Genomic DNA, 23,636 nt, shown 5'->3' on the forward strand with positions numbered 1-23,636 from the left:
CACATGCAAAAAAATAATCCTAGACAGAGACTTAATACCTTCCACAAAAATTAATTCAAAGTTTATCATAGACCCAAATGTAAAATGCAAAACTATAAAACTTCTAAAAGATAATACAGGAGAAAACCTAGTTGACCTTGGGTCTTGTGAGTTTTTACACAGAACCTCAAAAGCTTGATCCATGAAAGGAAAAATAAGGTAAGCTGGACTTCACTGAAATTAAAAGCTTCTGCTCTGAAAAAGACACTGGTAAGATAATAAAAACACAAGCTACAGACCAGGCGAAAATATATGCAAAACACATAACAATGAAAGACTGGTATCCAAAATACACAAAGGACTCTTAAAACTTAGCAATAAGGGCTTCCCTGGTGGCGCAGTCGTTGAGAATCTGCCTGCCAATGCAGGGGACACGGGTTCAAGCCCTGGTCTGGGAAGATCCCACATGCCGCGAAGTGGCTGGGTCCATGAGCCACAACTACTGAGACTGCGCGTCTGGAGCCTGTGCTCCGCAACAAGAGAGGCCGCAATAGTGAGAGGCCCGCGCACCGCGATGAAGAGTGGCCCCCGCTTGCCGCAACTAGAGAAAAGCCCTCGCACAGAAACAAAGACCCAACACAGCCAAAAATAAATAAAAATAAAATAATTAAAAAGCACAGATTTTAAAAAAACCAAAAAAAACTTCGCAATAAGAAAACAACCCAATAAAAAATGTGCAAAAACAAAAATATGCGAAAGATCTGAAGAGACACCTCTCTAAAGGATATATACATATGGTAAATAAACATATGAAAAGATTCTCAGCATAATTTATCATTAAGAATTGAAAATTAAAACAACAGTGAGATGTTACTACATATCAGAACGGCTAATATACCAAAAAACAAAACAAAACCCAAAAAACCTGAGAATACCAGCTGCTAGCAAGGACGTGGAGAACAGGATTTATTCATGCTGGTGGGACTCCAAAATGGTACAACCACTTTGGAAGACTGCTGGGCAATTCTTCTGATAAAGCTAAACACAGTATTACCATACAATCCAGTAATCATTCTCCTAAGTATTTACTCAACTGATCTGAAAACATACAAATATTTATAGCAGATTTATTCATATTCAGCAAAACTGGAAGCAACCAAGATGTCCTACAATAGGTGAATAGATAAACTGTGGTACATCCAGACAATAGAATATCACTCAGTGATTAAAAAAAAGAAGTGAGCTATCAAGCCTCAAAAAGACATGCATGAATCTTAAATGTAAGTTGCTAAGTGAAGTAAGTTACTTTGAAAAGCCTACATACTGTGTGATTCCAGGCATATGATATCCTGGAAAAGGAAAAACTATAGTGATGGTAAAAAGATCAGTGCCTGCCAGGGATTCAAGAAAAGGAGAGAAGGGTGGAATAGGTGAAGCACAGGGGATTTTTTTCGAGCAGTAAAATTATTCTGTATGATACTGTAATTGTGTATGGATGACACTGCATTTTTTAAAACCACAGAATTTTACGATACAAAGAGTGAACCTTAATGTATACAGTTAAAAAAAATCATTTAGGAGATCAGGAAACTCCAGGAAAAAGTGCAGAACGTGACAAAATAATCTAACTGATTTACAAATATATGAAATTACCTTACCGTAGGGAATGGGGGAATTGCTGACCTAATTAACTTCCAGAAATGAGTGGAGTCTGTAAGACAAAAGGCAAAAGAAACTGTCCATAAGGGCCAGACTCTTGTTTTCCACAGAGATTCAGGCTAACAACTCTAATACTCTATACAGATTACCAGACTTGAACAATTAAGTAAATTACAGTAAATTAGGGATGGTGCAAGGCAGATTTCTCACTGTTGGAGTGGGAGTTTACAGATAAGGGAAGGAAGCTAGAATGCTCTTTCTGATAACAGGTTACATTTGGAGACATTAATATGAAATTGCTTTAAGTTTAATGTAGATACAAATGATTACATATAAAAAGACTTATAGATATGTACATATACATGGATTAGTATACACATATATTTCCTTGCACTGTCAGCTGAGAAGGTCTAGAAGCAACAATACCCCAGGAACAATGAGCACATCTGCATCCAATTCTTGGTTTATAATACCATTCTCCAATAAAAGGAACCATTGCTCTTTAGGAAAAAATGCTAGTTCTGGAACTAGAGCAGGAAATATGCAGGATGAGCCTGGAGTATCTTGTAGTGTCAGAAAGTAAAGATATGCTGACAACAACAAACCCAAAAGATGGAGTTATGTCAAAGGGACTTACACTGAAAGAGCCAACTGAAAAAGCTCCCAATGGTCAAATATGGAACCATTTGAGCAATAAAATAAAGTAACATTGGCTTACAATCCAAGCTCTAAAATAAATACCCATGAGTTTATATTAATCTGAATAAACGATTGAATAAACAAAAAAATGGGGGAGAAGAGACAATTTTCCATGCAGAAGAATTCCAAATAATGTATGCAGCTTTTCCACCCTAAAGGGGATGAAGCATGACTCCCCACTCTTTAAGTGTGGGCCGTGCATGGTGACTCTTTTCCGAAAAGCACAGTGTGGAAAGGGGAAATAAAAGAGTGGTGGAAAAATACATGACAAGCACTACCTCAGCAAGGTGATCAGGGTCATCATCAACACTGATAAGTCATGCTGATAGTATGTACTCTTTTTATGATATGGTGAACATGGCACTTTACCTCTGTAGTCTTCCTCCCCAGCCCTATATGTTTCTACTACACAATGAAAAACTGTAAAGTAATTGGTAACAGGCCATATTGATCTCTAGAATTTTTCAAGAACAACTAGATGTTTTTAAGTTTTAAGAGAACTGAGAGAAAGCAAAGATGTCTGTATGCAAACTAAAGAATGAGAAATTGCCTCACCAGGCACTGTCTTCATACAGAAATAGTCCAAATTTTCTGTTATTAAAATGAAGGATGATCATAAATATGCTAGAGAGCCAGAAAACACTAATATTTAACAGATTAAAAACCAAGAAAAAGATGGTTAAAGACACAGACATTTGTGTAGCAAGGTTTTGGTCTCTGGCCCAGTCTAAAGTCTGGCTTTTTAGAAAAGAATGAAGAGAATTAAGATGTAATGGCAACTCTGAGAGAAAGAAATACAGAACATACTGTTAGAGGTCAAGACAATGCTTTTCCAGCTAGAAGGATTTGGGGTATGTCTGCAGACCAATATGGGCAGAATAAGACCAGAATCTAACAAAAGGCAAGAACATTGGCTAGTAAAGTTGTGTACTACATGCCAAGATTGCAGAAAGCCAAATCCAGTTTTACCCTATCCTCTGTAGCAGGCTCTAGAATTACCTCATAATGACTTAGCCTGGAACTTTTGTTTCCAGAGAGTGTGAGCTGGGTAACTTGAAGTAATGCTCCTACAAAAAAGCAGCTAAGAAGTCTGAATTAAAAGATTTAAAACCATTTAGAACGCATTGGAGAGCTAACAAGCTAGTAGGGAATTACCGGACAAAGACTAACGGGAAAGTAGGAACCCAGAGAGATAAGCCACCACAAAAGCTTCTTTTTTCCTGAGGACACTTGCTGATCAGAGAAAATTCACTGTTGTCTTAATGCCCCTGCAAAATTAGGGGACTAGAAATAAAAGCCAAGACCTCCTCAAGTTCCAGTGTCTAACAGGAGACTTTCTCCATGTTTCTCCAGTTTAGAGTACTCAAGAGGTTACACTTTCAAGGTACAGAGGAACTAGAAATAAACTGACCTGTCCAGAGATTTGCAACCTAGGGTCACACTGCCTGAACTGGCCATGGAACTCAGGCCAGAAATTTGGTTTAAGTTAGTTCTGTACTAAACTGTCCAATGTTGCCTGGAAAAGTAAATACAAGCCTTCCCTGGAGGCAAGCACCTTAATACCAGAACTCAAATTATTTTTACAAATGATTTTCAAGGAGGATAATCAGTTTACAAAGATAAGTAAGTACAGAGATAAAGAAAGATTCTATGTAAGAGTCAGAAACTAGAGACACAGAAAGAGAATCACAAAGACTTCAGATATTATAAGCTTGGGTACTCGTGTTCCAGGATATATTAACAAGAATGTCTTCTAGCAACAATGGGTGTAAAGTCCAAAACTGAAGAAAAACACAAATGCACATCAAAATGCAAAAGGATAAATTTTTGTTTAAATATTTATTTATTTTTTTAACATCTTTATTGGAGTATAATTGCTTTACAATGGTGTGTTAGTTTCTGCTGTATAACAAAGTGAATCAGATATATGCATACGTATATCCCCATATCCCCTCCCTCTTGCATCTCCCTCCCACCCCCCTTATCCCACCCCTCTAGGTGGTCTCAAAGCACCAAGCTGATCTCCCTGTGCTATGCAGCTGCTTCCCACTAGCTATCTATTTTACATTTGGTAGTGTATATATGTCAATGTTACTCTCTCATTTTGTCCCAGCTTACACTTCCCCCTCCCCGTGTCCTCAAGTCTATTTTCTACGTCTGTGTCTTTATTCCTGTCCTGCCCCTAGGTTCATCAGAACCTTTTTTTTTTTAGATTCCATATATATGTGTTACCATATGGTATTTGTTTTTCTCTTTCTGACTTACTTCACTCTATTACAGACTCTAGGTCCATCCACCTCACTACAAATAACTCAACTTCGCTTCTTTTTATGGCTGAGTAATATTCCAATGCATATATGTGCCACGTCTTCTTTATCCATTCATCTGTCGATGGACACTTAGGTTGCTTCCATGTCTTGGCTATTGTAAATAGAGTTGCAGTGAACATTGTGGTACATGACTCTTCTTGAATTATGGTTTTCTCAAGGTATATGCCCAGTAGTGGGATTGCTGGGTCGTATGGTAGTTCTAGTTTTAGTTTTTTAAGGAACCTCCATACTGTTCTCCATAGTGGCTGTATCAATTTACATTCCCACCAACAGTGCAAGAGGGTTCCCTTTTCTCCACACCCTCTCCAGCATTTATTGTTTGTAGATTTTTTGATGATGGCCATTCTGACCAGTGTGAGGTGACACCTCATTGAAGTTTTGATTTGCATTCATCTTTTCATGTGTTTGTTGGCAATGTGTATATCTTCTTTGGAGAAATGTCTATTTAGGTCTTCCACCCATTTTTACATTGTGTTGTTTGTTTTTTTGATATTGAGCTGCATGAGCTGCTTCTATATTTTGGAGATTAATCCTTTGTCACTTGCTTTGTTTGCAAAAATCTTCTCTCATTCTGAAGGTTGTCTCTCCATCTTGTTTATGGTTTCATTTGCAGTGCAAAAGCTTTTAAGTTTCATTAGGTCCCATTTGTTTATTTTTGTTTTTATTTCCATTTCTCTAGGAGGTGGGTCAGAAAGGATCTTGCTGTGATTTATGTCATAGAGTGTTCTGCCTACGTTTTCCTCTAAGAGTTTGATAGTGTCTGGCCTTACATTTAGATCTTTAATCCATTTTGAGTTTATTTTTGTGTATGGTGTTAGGGAGTGTTCTAATTTCATTCTTTTACATGTAGCTGTCCAGTTTTCCCAGCACCACTTATTGAAGAGAGTCTCTTTTCTCCAGTGTATATCCTTGCCTCCTTTGTCATAGATTAGTTGACCATAGGTGCGTGGGTTTACCTCTGGGCTTTCTATCCTGTTCCATTGATCTATATTTCTGTTTTTGTGCCAGTACCATACTGTCTTGATTACTGTAGCTTTTGTAGTATAGTCTGAAGTCCAGGAGCCTGATTCTTCCAGCTCCGTTCTTCTTTCTGAAGATTGCTTTGGCTATTCAGGGTCTTTTGTGTCTCCATACAAATTGTGCAATTTTTTGTTCTAGTTGTGTGAAAAATGCCATTGGTAGTTTGATAGGGATTGCACTGAATCTGTAGATTGCCTTAGTTAGTATCGTCATTTTCACAATGTTGATTCTTCCAATCCAAGAACACGGTATATCTCTCCATCTGTTTGTATCATCTTTAATGTCTTTCATCAGAGTCTTATAGTTTTCTGCAGACAGGTCTTTTGTCTCCTTAGGTAGGTTTATTCCTAGGTATTTTACTCGTTTTGTTGCAATGGTAAATGGGAGTGTTTCCTTAATTTCTCTTTCAGATTTTTCATCATTAGTGTATAGGAATGCAAGAGATTTCAGTGCATTAATTTTGTATCCTGCTACTTTACCAAATTCATTGATTAGCTCTAGTAGTTTTCTGGTAGCATCTTTAGGATTCTCTATGTATAGTATCATGTCATCTGCAAACAGTGACAGTTTTACTTCTTCTTTTCTGATTTGGACTCCTTTTATTTCTTTTTATTCTGATTGCTGTGGCTAAAATTTCCAAAACTATGTTGAATAGTGGTGAGAGTGAGAAACCTTGTCTTGTTCCTGATCTTAGTGGAAATGGTTTTTGTTTTTCACCATTGAGAACAATGTTGGCTGTGGGTGTGTCATATATGGCCTTTATTATGTTGAGGTAGGTTCCCTCTATGCCTACCTTCTGGAGAGTTTTTATCATAAGTGGGTACTGAATTTTGTCAAAAGATTTTTCTGCATCTATTGAGATTATCACATGGTTTTTATCCTTCAACTTGTTAATATGATGTATCACATTGATTGATTTGCATATATTGAAGAATCCTTGCATTCCTGGGATAAACCCCACTTGATCAGAGTGTATGACCCTTTTAATGTGCTGCTGGCTTCTGTTTGCTAGTATTTTGTTGAGGATTTTTGCATCTATGTTCATCAGTGATATTGGCCTGTAGTTTTCTTTCTTTGTGCCATCTTTGTCTGGTTTTGGTATCAGGGTGATGGTGGCCTCGTAGAATGAGTTTGGGAGTGTTCCTCTGCTATATTTTGGAAGAGTATGAGAAGGACAGGTGTTAGCTCTTCTCTAAATGTTTGATAGAATTCACCTGTGAAGCCATCTGGTCCTGGGCTTTTGTTTGTTGGAAGGTTTTTAATCACAGTTTCAATTTCAGTGCTTGTGATTGGTCTGTTTATATTTTCTATTTCTTTCTGGTTCAGTCTTGGAAGGTTGTGCTTTTCTAAGAATTTGTCCATTTCTTCCAGGTTGTCCATTTTATTGGCATATGGTTGCTTGTAGTAATCACTCATGATCCTTTGTATTTCTGCAGTGTCAGTTGTTACTTCTCCTTTTTCATTTCTAATTCTGTTGATTTGAGTCTTCCCCTTTTTTTTCTTGATGAGTCTGGCTAATGGTTTATCAATTTTGTTTATCTTCTCAAAGAACCAGCTTTTAGTTTTATTGATCTTTGCTATTGTTTTCTTCATTTCTTTTTCATTTATTTCTGATCTAATCTATATGATTTCTTTCAACTTTGGAGTTTTTTAATTCTTCTTTCTCTAATTGCTTTAGGTGTAAGGTTAGGTTGTTTATTTGAGATTTTTCTTGTTTCCTGAGGTAGGATTGCATTGCTATAAACTTCCCTCTTAGAACTGCTTTTGCTGCATCCCATAGGATTTGGGTCATCAGGTTTTCATTGCCATTTGTTTCTAGGTATTTTTTGATTTCCTCTTTGATTTCTTCAGTGATCTCTTGGTTATTTAGTAGTGTATTGTTTAGTTTCCATGTGTTTGTATTTTTTACAGTTTTTTTCCTGTAACTGATATCTAGTCTCATAGCATTGTGGTCGGAAAAGATACTTGATATGATTTCAATTTTCTTACATTTACCAAGGCTTGATTTGTGACCCAAGATATGGTCTATCCTGGAGAATGTTCCATGAGCACTTGAGAAGAAAGTGTAGTCTGTTGTTTTTGGATGGAATGCCCTATAAATATCAATTAAGTCCACCTTGTTTAATGTGTCATTTAAAGCTTGTGTTTCCTTATTTACTTTCATTTCAGATGATCTGTCCATTGGTGAAAGTGGGGTGTTAAAGTCCCCTACTATGATTGTGTTACTGTCGATTTCCCCTTTCATGGCTGTTAGCATTTGCCTTATGTATTGAGGTGCTCCTATGTTGGGTGCATAAATATTTATAATTGTTATATCTTCTTCTTGGATTGATCCCTTGATCATTATGTAGTGTCCTTCTCTGTCTCTTGTAATAGTCTTTAAAGTCTATTTTGTCTGATATGAGAATTGCTACTCCAGCTTTCTTCTGATTTCCGTTTGCATGGAATATCTTTTTGCATCCCCTCACTTTCAGTCTGTATGTGTCCCTAGGTCTGAAGTGGGTCTCTTCTAGACAGCATATATATATGGGTCTTGTTTTTGTATCCATTCAGCCCCTCTATGTCTTTTGGTTGGAGCATTTAATCCATTTACATTTAAGGTAATTATTGATATGTATGTTCCTATTACCATTTTCTTAATTGTTTTGGGTTTTTGTAGGTCTTTTCCTTCTCTTGTGTTTCCTGCCTAGATAAGTTCCTTTAGCATTTGTTGAAAAGCTGGTTTGGTGGTGCTAAATTCTCTTAACTTTGGCTTATCTGTAAAGGTTTTATTTTCTCCATCGAATGTGAATGAGATCCTTGCTTGGTAATCTTGGTTGTAAGTTTTTCCCTTTCATCACTTTAAATATGTCCTGCCACTCCTTTCTGGCTTGCAGAGTTTCTGCTGAAAGATCAGCTGTTAACCTTATGGGGATTCCCTTGCATGTTATTTGTTGCTTTTCCCATGGTGCTTTTAATATTTTTTCTTTGTATTTAATTTTTATTAATTTGATTAATATGTGTCTTGGTGTGTTTCTCTTTGGGCTTATCCTGTATGGTACTCTCTGTGCTTCTTGGACTTGACTATTTCCTTTCCCATATTAGGGAAGTTTTCGACTATAATCTCTTCAAATATTTTCTCAGACCCTTTCTTTTTCTCTTCTTCTTCTGCAACCCCTATAATTTGAATATTGGTGCATTTAACATTGTCCCAGATGTCTCTGAGACTGTCCTCAATTCTTTTCATTCTTTTTTCTTTATTCTGCTCTGCGGTAGTTATTTCCACTATTTTATCTTCCAGGTCACTTATCTGTTCTTCTGCCTCAGTTATTCTGCTATTGCTTCCTTCTAGAGTATTTTTAACTTCAGTAACTGTGTTGGTCATCACTGTTTTGTTTGCTCTTTAGTTCTTCTAGATCCTTGTTAAATGTTTGTTGTATTTTCTCCATTCTGTTTCTGAGATTTTGTATCATCCTTACTATCATTACTCTGAATTCTTTTTCAGGTAGGTTGCCTATTTTGTCTTCATTTATTTGGTCTTGTAGGTTTTTACCTTGCTCCTTCGTCTGTAACATTTGTCATTTTTTTTTTTTGGTGACTGGTGTTGCTGTATTCCTGTCTTACTGGTTGTTTGGCCTGAGACACCCAGCACTGGAGTTTGCGGGCAGTTGGATAGAGTCAGGTCTTGGTACTGAGATGAGAACCTCTGGGATGCCTCACTCTGATTAATATTCCCTGGGGTCTGAGTTTCTCTGTTAGTCCAGCAGTTTGGACTCGGAGTTCCCACCACAGGAGCTCGGGCCCAACCTCCAGCCTGCGAACCAAGATCCTGCAAGCCAGTAACTGGGGGTTCCTCCTGTCCCCTTAGGTGTCCGTGGTCCCCCACTGGTGCCTGGCATGTGCCCTAGTTGTGTGGAGATGCGAATTCTGCATCCTCCTATTACGCTATCTTGACTCTGCAAGGATAAATTTTAGTATATCCATACAATGGAACACTATTGAAGAGTGAAAACAGCATGATGCATCTCAAAAAAACCATAATGTTGGGCAAAAGGGATAACAAAAAATACATATAGCATGATTCTATATATATATAAAGATAAAAATCGGAGAAATAAAACAACATTTTTAGGGATCAATATATAGATGGAAAACTATAAAGAAAAACAAGGAAGTAACTATTACAAAGGTCAATACAGAGGTTACATTTTGGGAAAAGGGAGAGCTTGTGATCAAGAAAAGACATTCTGGAGACTTGTGGAACTTAAAATAGCCTATCTCTTGACCTAGTTGGTTGGAATACAGGTGTTTGCTCTGTAATTATTTGTGAAACTGAATGTTTATATTTTATGCATTTTGCTGTATGTATGTTAGACTTCAGAATTAAAAAAAATAAAAAGAACAAGAACTAAGTGAACATGTTAAAATACCTAAGTTACTTGTAGACAGATTGATGTTGGTTTCAGTTTCTCACTAAGAATTAATTAAAACAATAATCGACAAATGCAGTGGATGTTTCTGTGTAGTTTGCTGCGTAGAATCATTTACTCATAACTTAAATTTAGTTTTAGTGATTACAGCTCTCCCTCATATTCAGTACTGTCACCATGACTCAAAACTGAGTGCTATTTCCTTCCTCGAAGTATGTAGCACTGTCATCTATATCAGTTACTCAGCATGTAGTACACAGCTGTCAGTTGGTTATAGATGGTGACTTGTTGCCTGCATAGACTTCTCAAGAATTCATGCCTTGTCTCCCCTACCAGATTGTAGTTGCCTTAAAGACAGGGCACTCTTCCTCATTTTTACTATAGATCAACTTCAGCGGGAGCGGATCCCACAGCTATTTACGTGATGGTGGAGTTTTATTACAATGACTGCGTATATAAAGCTCATGCCTCCATTTTACAGATGCTGGGGATGACTAAGCTGGCTTTCTTGTCCCTTTGGGAAGATTCTCAAAAAAAGACATTTTCAGGGGCAGGGTGATGCTTTAGAGATTAGGCAAAAAGTAAAGTTAATTAAAAGGATACTAAAACTAGGAAAAAGAAAGCCATCAGAACAAAAGCAGCCATTCTCTCAGGCTCTCTCTCTTTCTCTGAGCCACATGGCCATTCGCCTTTGATTACTAAACATAAATGATGTAGTCTCTCTCTCCGGAAACTGGCATTTCTTAGTTCCCTGCGTACATGACTAAAGGTGGTGTCCCAGAGCTCCCTATTTACGCATTCCTAAATTCCAAACACACATAATACTGACTCTTTCAAAAAAACAGTATGTATTCTTTTCTTGCTGATTCTTTGCTGATTACAAAAGTAGCAGATGCTCATAATTTAAAATATTTTTTAAATTATAGACTATTTTTTAGAACCGTTTTAAGTTCATGGGAAAAAAAGCAAAAATTACCAAGTTCTCATATACTTCCTCCTATTTCCTGCCACACACACACAGTTCCCCCTATTATTAACAACTTGCATTGCTCTAATACATTTTCTGTAATTGATGGACTGATATATTTTAAAATTTATTTTATTGGGGTAACATTGATTTATAACATTATATAAGTTTCATGTGTACAACATTATATTTCTAATTCTGTATACACTACAGCATGCATACTACCAAAAATTTAGTTTCCCTCCATCACCATTCAGTTAATCCCCTTTACCTATTTCACCCTCCCCAGCTTTTCTGATGGGGCTCCTCAAAGGACTGGCTTCTCTCTTGCTCATGTTGGAGCTCTGGCAGGTCCAACACTATCTAGCCACGTGGAGGAGAGTCGAGATGGTGCCTTCGGCTGGTAATATGAAATTTGTTGTTTAAAGGTAAACATGTAGACAAATACTGAATACTGTAATATTTTAATCATGATGAGTAAGTCACTTTTAATTCCAGTATAAAAGTTAAAGGAAAAAAGTATTAAAAAAACTATAATTTTAAAATGTTAAAAGGTACAAATATGAACAGATGCAAAATGTGACAGCAATAATATAAAGTGTGTGGGGGACTTAAAATGTAGAGGTTTTGTAGGTGACTGAACTTAAGTTATTATCAGTCTGAAAATAGACTGTTACAGCTCTAAGATATTGTATGTAAGCCTCAACGTAACCATGTAAAAAAATACCTACAGCCTTATACCCATTAGGATTGCTACTATCAAAAAACAGAAAACAAGTGTCAGTGAGGATGTGGAAAAATTGGAACCCTTATGCACTACCAATAAGAATGTAAATTGGCACAGTGGCTGTGGAAAATTGCATGGCTGTTCCTAAAAAAATTAAAAATAGAAATACCATATGCTCCAACAATTTCACTTCTGAGTATATACCCAAAAGAATGGAAAGTAGGGTCTCAAAGAGGTATCTGTACACCCATGTTCATAGCACCATTATTCACAATAGCTAAAATGTGAAAGCAACCCACGTGTCCATGGATAGATGAGTAAGCAAAATGTGGTATATACATACAATGGAACATTATTCAGTCTTGAAGGAAATTCTGCAATATACTGTAATATGGACGAACCTTGAGGACATTACGCTAAGTGAAATAAGCCAGTCACAAAAAGACAAATACTGTATGATTCCATTTATATGAGGTACTTAGAGCAGTCAATATTATACAGACAGAAAGTAGAAAGGTGGTTGCCAGGGGCTGAGGGGAGGGGAGAATGGGGAGTCATTGTTTAAAGGGTACAGAGGTTCAGTTTTACATGATGAAAAAGTTATGTGAATGTATTTAACACCACTGAACTGTACTAAAAAATGGTTAAGATGGTAAATATCACATTATGTATATTTTACCACAATAAAAAAGAAAAACACAGACTTCCCTGGTGGCGGAGTGGTTAAGAATCTTCATGCCAATGCAGGGGACACGGGTTTGAGCCCTGGTCTGAGAAAATCTCACATGCCGCAGAGCAACTAAGCCCCTGCGCCTCAACTACTGAGCCTGTGCTCTAGAGCCTGCGAGCCACAACTACTGAAGCCCGCGCACCTAGACCCCATGTTCTGCAACAGGAGAAGCCACCTCAATGAGAAGCCCACGCACCACAATGAAGAGTAGCCACTGCTCGCCACAACTAGAGGAAGCCCGCACGCAGCAAAGAAGACCCAATGAAAGAAGGAAGGAAGGAAGGAAGGACCTACAGAAACTACACAGAAGAAATAGAGGAATCAAAGCACAGCTATACAAAAAAACAACAAAACACAAAGGAAGACATCAAGAGAGGAAAAGGAAGACAAACTAATTAAAAGACTAACAAAAAGGGGGGAATGGGGGGTTTAAAAACTGTGCAACATTGACAAAAGGACCAAGATAGTCAAGGCCCAGGAAGGGATAGCCCCAAGGACCTGGGGTGTCTCCTCTCCCAAGGCCAGGAGCAGCAGCAGGGTGGAAACTGGGGGTCCCCCTAGCCCCTGCATGGCCCAGTGCATGGGCCTCTCCAGGTGGGGTGGTGACCCAAGGAAGAGGCCTCAGTAGTGTGTGCTCATCATGCAGCCTGGATGCCCCTACCACTCACTCTGCCGCAGAAGGAGATAGAGTGACAGCAACTCAGGAGCATCCTCCCCCATTGCTGAGGCTGTAACCCACTTGCTAAGAATGGCCAATTGCCACAGTGCCCTTGGTCTCGCTCCAGCGTGCTCTGGATCTCCTTCAGGACCCTCTCGTCACTGAGCAGAGCATGCTCCATCTCGGGCCGACCTCCTCTCCTCTCCTCTCCATCACTTTGGCTGAGTTCCTGGCTCCGCCCAAGGCCTTCTCAGGGCCCGATCCATTGCGGGGGCGGCTGTAGTTCTTCGTTTCTGCTGAATCCACCAGACACTGGGGCTCAACCAGCCACTTGGTGGACAGAGAGAAGTGCTCAAATTCGGAGGGTGAGATCAGGTAGAAACCTTGGCCATATTTGGTGAAGATGCAGAAAGCAATGCTGCTGACATCCACCCAGCAGAAGTAGTTATAGTGAACCTGGGGCTTGAGCAGGGGCAGTGAGACCACCTGGACATCACCCACGTTGGTGAGGACAGCCAGGTGATGTTCCCTATAGTCCTCAGCTCGACAGCTGCGGAAGCAGGCCGCAGTGACTCACTGCACCCGCAAGCCCTCTAGGGTGGTTAGCTTCAGCTTCAGCCTGGCACTGATCTTGGGCAGCGTGAAACACCTTGAACTGCTCTTCTGACACAGTGAGTAGCTGGTGGCTTCCCTGAATGTCCAGGCTCTTTGACAGGTCATGGGCCACTTCCAGGGACTTGAGAAGGGGCACACTGTGTCCGTCCAGCACCAGGATGCCCACCAGGCAACAGCTGGATCTCCCTGGCCTGCTCCGCTCGTACCGGCTCATCTATTCTCTGCTCCTCGGGTGTCATGCACAAGGCAAAAGCATAGACGGTACTACCATTGGTGCCAGCCCACAGCAAGGGGCAGAGGCGAGAGTTGTTCCTCAGGTAGATGTCAGTGAAGTAGAGGGTCCGGACTAAGCCCATGAAGGTGTCTGCTGCCAAATGGGCCTCCATCTTGCACTGCACGGGTGCCAGCTCCATGTTCTGCATGTGGGTCTGCTCTGCCCTGGTGCTCCCCTCCTGCACATCTCCTGGAGGGCCAGTGGGCCACTGCTACCTTTTGGACACCCGGCTGCGACGTGCCCAGCGGAAGGACTGGCACAGAGATGTCTTTAGGAACTTCACGTGGGACAGCGGGCCCTCCAAGGCTAGCTGATCATTGAGGCGTGTGCACTTGACAAAGACCTGCTACTACTGCTGGTGGTCAAAGAGGCTGAAGCCATGGCTGGTGCCGAAGGCCACGAGGTGCCACTGGGAGTGCAGGGCCAAGAAGGTGACCACAGCCAGGGGCTGGCACTGCACCAATACGAAGGGCTGAAAGCCAGGCTCAAAGCGCACAGGCCCCGGGCAGGCACACAGGCATTCCTGCCCCTTCCAGAGGTAGCCTTCCTGGTCCTGCAGCAGGTCAGCCTCCACCTGCTCCATGGAGTGCTCCACCTCCTCGTCATTTAGCTCCAGCAACCTCACCTGCCCTGCCGTGGTGGCCACAACCAGGTAGCCACTGTATTTGCAGAGGAAAATCTTTTGGATGCCCAGCTGAGGATCGTCACTGTGGGGGTCGAAGGAGCCCACCTTGCAGAGCAGGGACCACTCATCCTGGCCCTGGGCAGTGAGGCTCTCACTGGGGTCTGTGTTGGTGAGGAACACCTGTACAGTGCTGAGTTTGTAGAGCAGCAGCAAGCACATGCCAGAGGCATCCCAGAACCTCACCATGCTGTCCTCATGCCCTATGAGTTATGGGCCACTCCACGGTGGAGAAGTGTGTGTTCTGCCAGCTGCCAGCAGCGATGATGTGCTCCCACAGCTTCAGGGGGATGTTGGAGACTTGGTGGGAGCAGGTGATGGCAGAGCAATTCAGGGAGGCCAGGTAGGGAGGCTAAATCTGCAGCCAACCGGCCGTCTGCAGGTCAATCACCACCAGCTCCTCCTCAGCCAGCACCACCTGAGCGTAGGGGTCATCAAAGGCAGCCGCACGGTCCATCTCAACGAGAAGAGTAAAGTCGATGACTCGGGAGGTGAAGTCAGAGGCTGTCTGCTGGCTGTTGTGGGCCACCGAGCTGCAGTGGCAGTCCCCATAGCCGGCCCACAGCATGCCACCCTTAAAGATGGTGAAGGGCAACCCCTGCTTGGTGGTCAGCCAGAAGATGTTGGTAATAGCTTTGCAAGGAAAAGGATCATAAGGCACACAGCTGCGCAGGGGCTCTGGTTGCTGGGTATCACCGGACACGGGCCACTGGCAGTAGCTGCTGTCAGAATGGCAGCTATCAGATGACCATCCCGCTGCCAGCAGATATTCTCCAGTTGCTAGCTGCTGAGGAAATGACAGAGCACGCGGCTGCCCTGCAGGTCCCAGAAGACGATGAGGCCCAAGCTGTAGCCAATGAGGATCTGGTCGGGGTCCCAAGGATGTTCCTGCAGAGCCTCCACCACCTCAAACACCCACCGGTGGAGGGCCTCCTCTGGAAACTATGTTCATAGCAGCACTATGTACAATAGCCAAGACATGGAAACAACCTAAATGTCCATCGACAGATGAATGGATAAAGAAGATGTGATATGTGTGTATATATGTATATATACACACAATGGAATATTACTCAACCATTAAAAAAATGAAATAATGCCATCTGCAGCAACATGGATGGACCTAGAGATTATCATACTAAGTGAAGTAAGTCAGAAAGAGAAAGACAAATACCGTATTATATCACTTATATGTGGAATCTAAAACAGGACACAAATGAACATATCTATGGAACAAAAAGAGACTCAGACATAGAGAACAGACTTGTGGTTGGCAAGAGGGAGTGGGGATGTGGGAGGGAAGTACTGGGAGTTTGGGATTAGCAGATGCAAACTATTATATACAGGATGGATAAACAACAAGGTCCTACTGTATAGCACAGGGAACTATATTCAATATCCTGTGATTAAACCATAATGGAAAAAAATATGAAAAATATTATATATATTTATAACTGAGTCACAATGCTGTATAGCAGAAATTAACACTGTAAATCAACTATACTCCAATAAAAAGTTTTTAAAAAGAAAAAAAATAGAACAGAAAATATCAAAGTATATCTCCCATAATACCAATAAGTGTTATTTCATGAGACTTGTTTCAGTTATGAGTATAGGTGCACACAAATGACATGGTGGGTTACAATGTTAACCATATTGATACTTGTTACTGTGAGTCATGGTATAAAATGTTGTTTTTCATGGTATAAAATGTTTGAAAGCTACTGCTCTCTGGTACCTAAACTAGAGGGTTGCCTAATGCTCTATGAATGCTTACTGAATTGAGTAGTATGATACAATCCATTTATTACAACTTCAAAGTTTCCACTTTAAAAGAATATAAAGTATAATGGTTATTGGAACAAAAGTAAATGGAGGGCTTCCCTGGTGGCGCAGTGGTTAAGAATCTGTCTGCCAACGCAGGGGACACGAGTTCGAGCCCTGGTCCGGGAAGATCCCACATGCCGCAGAGCAACTAAGCCTGTGCACAACTACTGAAGCCCGCGCCTAGAGCCCGTACTCTGAAACAAGAGAAGCCACCGCAATGAGAAGCCCGCGCACTGCAGTGAAGAGTAGCCCCCGCTCATCGCAACTAGAGAAAGCCCGTGCACAGCAACAAAGACCCAACGCAGCCAAAAATTAAATAAATAAATTTATTAAAAAAAAAAAAAAAAGTAAATGGATTCTGGGCTATGTGAAGCTACAGGGGGCAGGGCGGAGGAGTAGTAGAGAGGGATCCGAATACTTCCTGTTATATTTCAACAGACTTTCTCCCCAATAACTAAAATGTGTCTATATTTAAGGAAGATTAAATACAATTTTGGCTAAGTTCACTTTGGAAAGCTTTTCTTGTTCACTGAAATCACCTCATGATTATAAAGTTCTGCATATTTAAAATATCTGGTACAGGTAATTCCACCATGATTCATAAAAGGATCTTTCAGAGAAAAAAGCAAACAAACAAAACAAACAAAAACAAAAAACAAAAAACCTAACAGAAGACAGTGAACTCAATGGTAACAGTAAATCTTTTTCTGTCAGTAATTAACATTAAATGAAAAAATATTAAACTCTTTAGTTAAAAGACAAAGAGTGGCTGAACGAATTAAAAAAACAAGACTCAACTATATGCTGTCTAAAAAGGACACACAGGTTGAAAGTGAAGGGATGGAAAAAGACATTCCACAGAAATAGTAACCAAAATAGAGCAGGGTTGGCTATACTTATATCACACAAAATAGATTATAAGTCAAAAATTGTCATAAGAGACAGAAGGACATTATACTGATAAAAGTGCCAATCTACCAACAAGATATAAGAATTATATATATTACACACATCAGAGCACCTAAATATATAGAGCAAACATTGACAGTTTGAAGGGAAAAATAAACAATATAAGACAAGACAATAATAGTAAGAGACTCCACTCTCAGTAATGGATAGAACATCCAGACAGAAGATCAAAAAGGAAACAGAGGACTTGAACAAAACTATAGACTAAATGGACCTAACAGACATACAGAGTAAGTCCCCTACATACGAACCTTCAAGTTGCAAACTTTCAAAGATAGGAACGTGTGTTCGCATGTCCAATCACGTAAGTTAGTTCACTTGTCTGGCGTATATTGTCACTTGCATGCATCCTCTACAAGTAGTTGTGCTTCTGTGTACTTTACTGTACAGTACTGTACAGAGTACAGTAGTATAGTATCTTTATTTCAGCTAGATCTGCAAGAGGATGACTTCATTGAACTCCTTGCTGTGCAACATGAGGAGATTATTAATGAAGACCTGATGGAATTGGAGGCCCAGAGCAAGGACGAAGAGAGACAAGAGAAAGAAGAAGTAACTGAAGAACCGAAGAGATTCACGATGCAGGAAATGGCAAGGGGATTTTCTTTATTTGAGGAGGCACTGTTAGTTTTTGAGGCATAGGACCAGAATGTAGAACAGTACACGAAGGTTGCAGCAGCCGTTCAGAATGCAATCCAGTGCTACCATGTCATCTATGATGAGAAAAAAAGAGCTACTACCCAGACATCACTGGTTCGTTTTTTCAAGAGGGTAGACAGAATTAAATCCAGCAAGGAACCAGAACCTGTGCCATCGTCAGGTGTGAGTGAAAATTGCAGCTTGCCCTCTGTCTCCTATTGTTGTTGATCCTTCAGCTCTACCATCTCCCACCTCCTCTCCCTCCTCCAGTCAGTAACTCTTCTTGCCTGTTCACTCAACGCCAGCCCCTGTATGCCAGCTGTTGTACTGTACACTGTACTTTTCAAGGTACTGTACTGTAAGATTAAAAATGTTTTCTTTATTTTTTGTTTATGAATTATATGTGTGAAAAGTATTATAAACCTATTACAGTACAGTACTATATAGCCGATTGTATTAGCTGGGTGCCTAGGCTAACTTTGTTGGACTTACGAACAAACTGGACTTATGAATGTGCTCTCAGAACGGAACTCGTTTGTATGTAGGGGACTTACTGTATAGAACATTCCACCCAACAGCAGCAGAACACATTCTTCTCAAGTGCACATGGAACATTCTCCAGGATAGCTCACATTTAGGTCACAAAACAAAGTCTTAACAAATTTAAGAAGATTGAAATTATACCAAATATCTTTTCTGACCACAATGGAATGAAACTAGCACTCAATAGTAGACAAAAAACTGGAAAAATTAACAAGTGTGGAAATTAAACAACAATAATCTTGAACAACAATTGGATTTAAAAGGAAATTTGAAAATACCTTGAGATAAATAAAAACACAACATATCAAAACATGAGATCCAACAAAAGCAGTACTAAGAGGGAAGTTTATTGTCATAAATGCTTAATTAAAAAAGAAAAAAAATCTCAAACAACCTAACTTTACACCCCAAGAAGCGAGAAAAAGAATAAATTAAGCCTACAGTTATCAAAAAGATGGGAATAAGAAAGATTAGAACATAAGTAAGTGAAATCAAAAATAGAAAAACAAGTGAAAAAAACCAATGAAACTAAGAGCTGATATTTTGAAAAGGTAAATAAAACTGACAAACTCTTAGAAAGACTAAGAAAAAAAAGAGATGACAAAATAAAATGAAAGAGAAGACATTTAAAAAGATGCCATAGGGGCTTCCCTAGTGGTGCAGTGGTTAAGAATCCGCCTCCAATGCAGGGGACGTGGGTTCGAGCCCTGGTCCGGGAAGATCCCACATGCCGCAGAGCAACTAATCCCGTGTGCCACAACTACCGAGCCTGAGCTCTAGAGCCCATGAGCCACAACTACTGAGCCCACGTGCCACAACTACTGAAGCCTGTGTGCCTAGAGCCATGCTCTGCAACAAGAGAAGCCACCACAATGAGAAGCCCACGCACCGCAACTAGAGAAAGCCCGCGTGCAGCAACAAGACCCAACACAGCAAAAAATTAATTAATTAATTTAAAAAAGAATTTTAAAAAAAAGATGCCATAGAAATTAAAAAGATCATAAGTGACCAGTATGAACAATTATACACCAACGAACTGGATAACCTAGAAATAATGGATAAATTCCTAGAAACATACAACCTACCAAGACCCAATCATAAAGAAAAACAAAGTCTAGGGAGTTCCCTGGTGGCCTAGTGGTTAGGATTCCCAGCTTTCACTGCTGTGGCCTGGGATCAATCCCTGGTCAGGGAACTGAGATCCCACAAGCTGCATGGCACAGCCCCAAAAAAAAAAAAAAAGTCTCAACTATAGTCTAACAAGACCTATAACTTGTATGAAGGTTGAATCAATAATCAAAAATCTCCCAAGGAAGAAAAGCCCAGGACCAGATGGCTTCACTAATGAATTCTACCAAACATTTTAAAAGAATTAATGCCAATCTGTCTCAAGCTCTTCCAAAAACTTGAAGAGAAGTATATACATTTCCAAACTCATTTATGAAGTCAGCATTATCCTGATACCAAAGCCAGAAAAAGACACTACAAGAAAAGAAAACTACAGGCCAATATCCCAGATGAATACAAATGCAAAATCCTAAACAAAATACTAGCAAACCAAATTCAACAGCTTTTTAAAAGGACTGTAGATCATGACCAAGTGGGATTTATCCATGGGATGCAAGGATGTTGGTTCAACATATACAAATCAATAAATGTGATACACCACAATACCAGAATATAGAATAAAAATTACACAATCATCTCAAAAGATGAACAAAAAGCATTTGACAAAATTCAAATACCCTTTTATGATAAAAAACTCTCAAAAAACAAGGAATATAAGGAAATTACCTCAACATAATAAAGGCCATATATGACAAGCCCACAGCTAACCTCACACTAAATGGTAAAAAATTGAAAGCTTTTCCTTTAATATTAGTAACAGACAAGGATAACTGCTCTTGCTACTTCTATTTAACGTAGTACTAGAAATTATAGCTAGAACACTTAGGCAAGAAAAAGAAATAAAAGGCATCCAAATTGGAAAGAAAGAAGTAAAACTGTCCATGTTTGCAAATGACAATATCTTATATATAGAAAATCTTAAAGACTCCACCAAGAAACTGTTAGAACTAATAAATTCAGTAAATTTGCAGGATACAAAATCAACATACAAAAATCAGTTGTATTTCTCTATACTAACACTGAACTATCTGAAAATTAAAGAAATATCATTCATAACAGCATAAAAAACAATAGCATATTTAGGAATAAATATAAACAAGGATGTGAAAGACCCGTGCCCTGAAAACTATAAGACGTTGATAAAGACGCAAACAAATGGAAAGATATCCCATATTCATGGATTGAAGAGTTAATATTGTTAAAATGTCCATACTACCCAAAGTGATCTACAGATTCTATGTAACCCCTATCCAAATTCCAACAGCATTTTTCACAAAAGTAGAAAAAGCAATCCTAAAACTCATACGGAAACACCAAAGAACCCGAATAGATAAAGCAATCTTGCAAAACTGGAGGTACTCCACTTCCTGATTTCAAAATATATTACAGAGCTACAATAGTCAAAACAGTACTGTACTGGCATAAAGACAGAGATTTGGACCAACGGAACAGACTAGAGAGCCCAGAAATAAACATATGCATACATGGTCAACTGATCTTTGACAAAAGTGCCAAGAATACACAATGGGGAAAGGATAATCTCTTCAACAACTGGTGTTGGGAAAACTGAATATCTATATGCTAAAGAATGAAATAGTACCCTTATCTTATACCATACACGGAAATCAACTCAAAATGGATTAACTTTTAAAGAAGAGATATGAAAGTGTAAAACTCCTAGAAGAAAATGTTGGGGAAAAGCTTCATTGGTCTTGAATATGATTTTTTTGTATATGACAACAGTAGCCCAGGCAACAAAAGCAAAACAGTCAATTGGGACTACATCAAACTAAAAAGCTCCTTTATAGCAACAGAAACAACAGAGTGAAAAGGCAATTTATGGACTCAGAGAAAACAGTTGCAAACTATATAACTTATAAGGGGTTAATATCCAAAATATGTAAGGAACTCCTACAACTCAACAGCCAAAAACCAAAACCTGATTTTAAAATGAGCTAAGGACTTGAATAGGCATCTCTCCAAAGTAGACATATAAATGGCTATCAGGTATATGAAAAAATGCTCCATAGTCTATAACCATCATGGAAATACAAATCAAATCAAAGCCACAATGAAATATCACCTCACTCCTGTAAGGATGGTTATTATTTAAAAAAAAAAAAAAAAAAAGACCACAAGTGTTGGCTAGGATGTGGAGAAACTGGAACCCTTGTCCACTGTTGGTGGGAAAGCAAAATAGTGTAGCCACTATGGTTAACAGTATAGAGGTTCCTCAAAAAATTAAAAACAGAACTACTGGGACTTCCCTGGTGGTCTGGTGGTTAAGAATCTGCGCTTCTAATGCAGGGGGCATGGGTTTGATCCCTGGTCGAGGAACTAAGATCCTGCATGCTGTGCAGTGTGGCCAAAAAATAAAAATAAAAATAGAACTACCATATGACCAAGCAATCCCAGTTCTAGGTATTTATCCAAAAGAACTGAAACTAGGATCTCAAAGAAATCTCCCATGTTCATTACACTCCATTCATTACACCAGTCACGATAGCCAAGATGTGAAAAAACATGAATGTCTATCAACAGATGAATAGAGTCATAGTGGTATACACATACAATGGATTCTTAGCCTTTAAAAAGAAGGAAACTCTGCAATATGCAACGTGGATGAACCTTGAAGATATTATGCTAAGTGAAATAAACCAGTCACAGAAAGACAAATATTGCACGATTTCAGTTATACCAGCTACCTAAAATAGTCCAATTCATAGAATCAAAATGTGTAATGGTGGTTGCCAGGAGCCAGAGAGAGGGGATGTGTGAATTATTAATCAATAGGCATAAAGTTTCAGTTAAGCAAGATGAATAAGTTCTAGAGATCTGCTCTACAACACTGTATCTACCCTATAGTCAACAATACTGTATTGTATACTTAAAAAACTACTAAGAGGATAAATCTCAAGTGTTCTTACTAAAATTAAACTCTGAAATGGGTCTCACTGAGTTAAAATCAATGTGTTAACAGGACTGTGTTCCTTTCTGAAGCTCTGTAGGATAATTTGTTTCTTGCCTTTTCCACTCTCTAGAGGCCTTCCACATTCCTTGGCTTACTGCCCTCTTTTTTCATCTTCAGAGCCATCACCATCGGACTAAGTCTTTCTCACACTGCCAGCTCTCTGGTTCTTTGTTATGCCTCTCTCTTCCATTTATATGAATTATAATTACATTGGGACCATCTGGATACTCTAGGATAATCTCTATACACATGGCAGAGTGAATAATGTCCTCCAAAGATATCCAAGCCTGAGTTCCTGGAACTTATGATTGCTACCATATATGGAAAAAGGGACTTTTGCATATGTAATTAAATTAAGGGTTTTGAAAAGGGGAGATTATCCTAGATTATGTGGGTGAACTCTAAATTAATTGCAAGTGTTCTTATAAGAGAGAGATTGAGGGAGATTTCATGAAAGAGAGGTGAAGGAGATATGACAGAAGCAGAGATTAGAGGGATGTGCTTCAAAGATAGAGGAAGGGGCCCCAAACCAAGGAATACAAGTGGCCACTAGAAGATGAAAAAAACAAGAAAAGGGACCTTCCATTCAGAGACCCCAGAAAAAAATCGGCCCTGAAAACATTTTGACTTTAGCCCAGTGAAAACTGATGTTGGCTTTCTGACATCCAGAACTGTAAGAGAATCAATGTGTGTTGTTTTAAGCCACAGAACTTGTAGCAACAATAGGAAACTAATATACCATCATCTCAAGGTCTGCTGATTACCAACCTTAATTCCATCTGAAACCTTCATTCCATTTTTCCATTCCAT

The 23,636-nt window shown here is 39.4% G+C and overlaps 1 long non-coding RNA gene and 1 pseudogene across 2 annotated transcripts in view; both read right to left on the reverse strand.

Annotated features, from left to right (window-relative positions):
• The window catches only part of LOC309664778, a 102,816-nt gene that overhangs the window by 73,998 nt on the left and 5,182 nt on the right, over nt 1-23,636 (reverse strand). The window lies entirely within an intron of this gene.
• On the reverse strand, nt 825-23,636 carry LOC309664305 (LLGL scribble cell polarity complex component 2 pseudogene; annotated as a pseudogene). The gene is made up of 2 exons: nt 23,595-23,636; nt 825-15,691 (listed from the first exon to the last, which is right to left on the reverse strand). The product of its transcript is annotated as an LLGL scribble cell polarity complex component 2 pseudogene (transcript).

This window comes from Balaenoptera physalus, assembly GCF_965194825.1.
Source record: "Balaenoptera physalus genome assembly, chromosome: 7".
NCBI classification, from domain to species: Eukaryota; Metazoa; Chordata; class Mammalia; order Artiodactyla; family Balaenopteridae; genus Balaenoptera; species Balaenoptera physalus.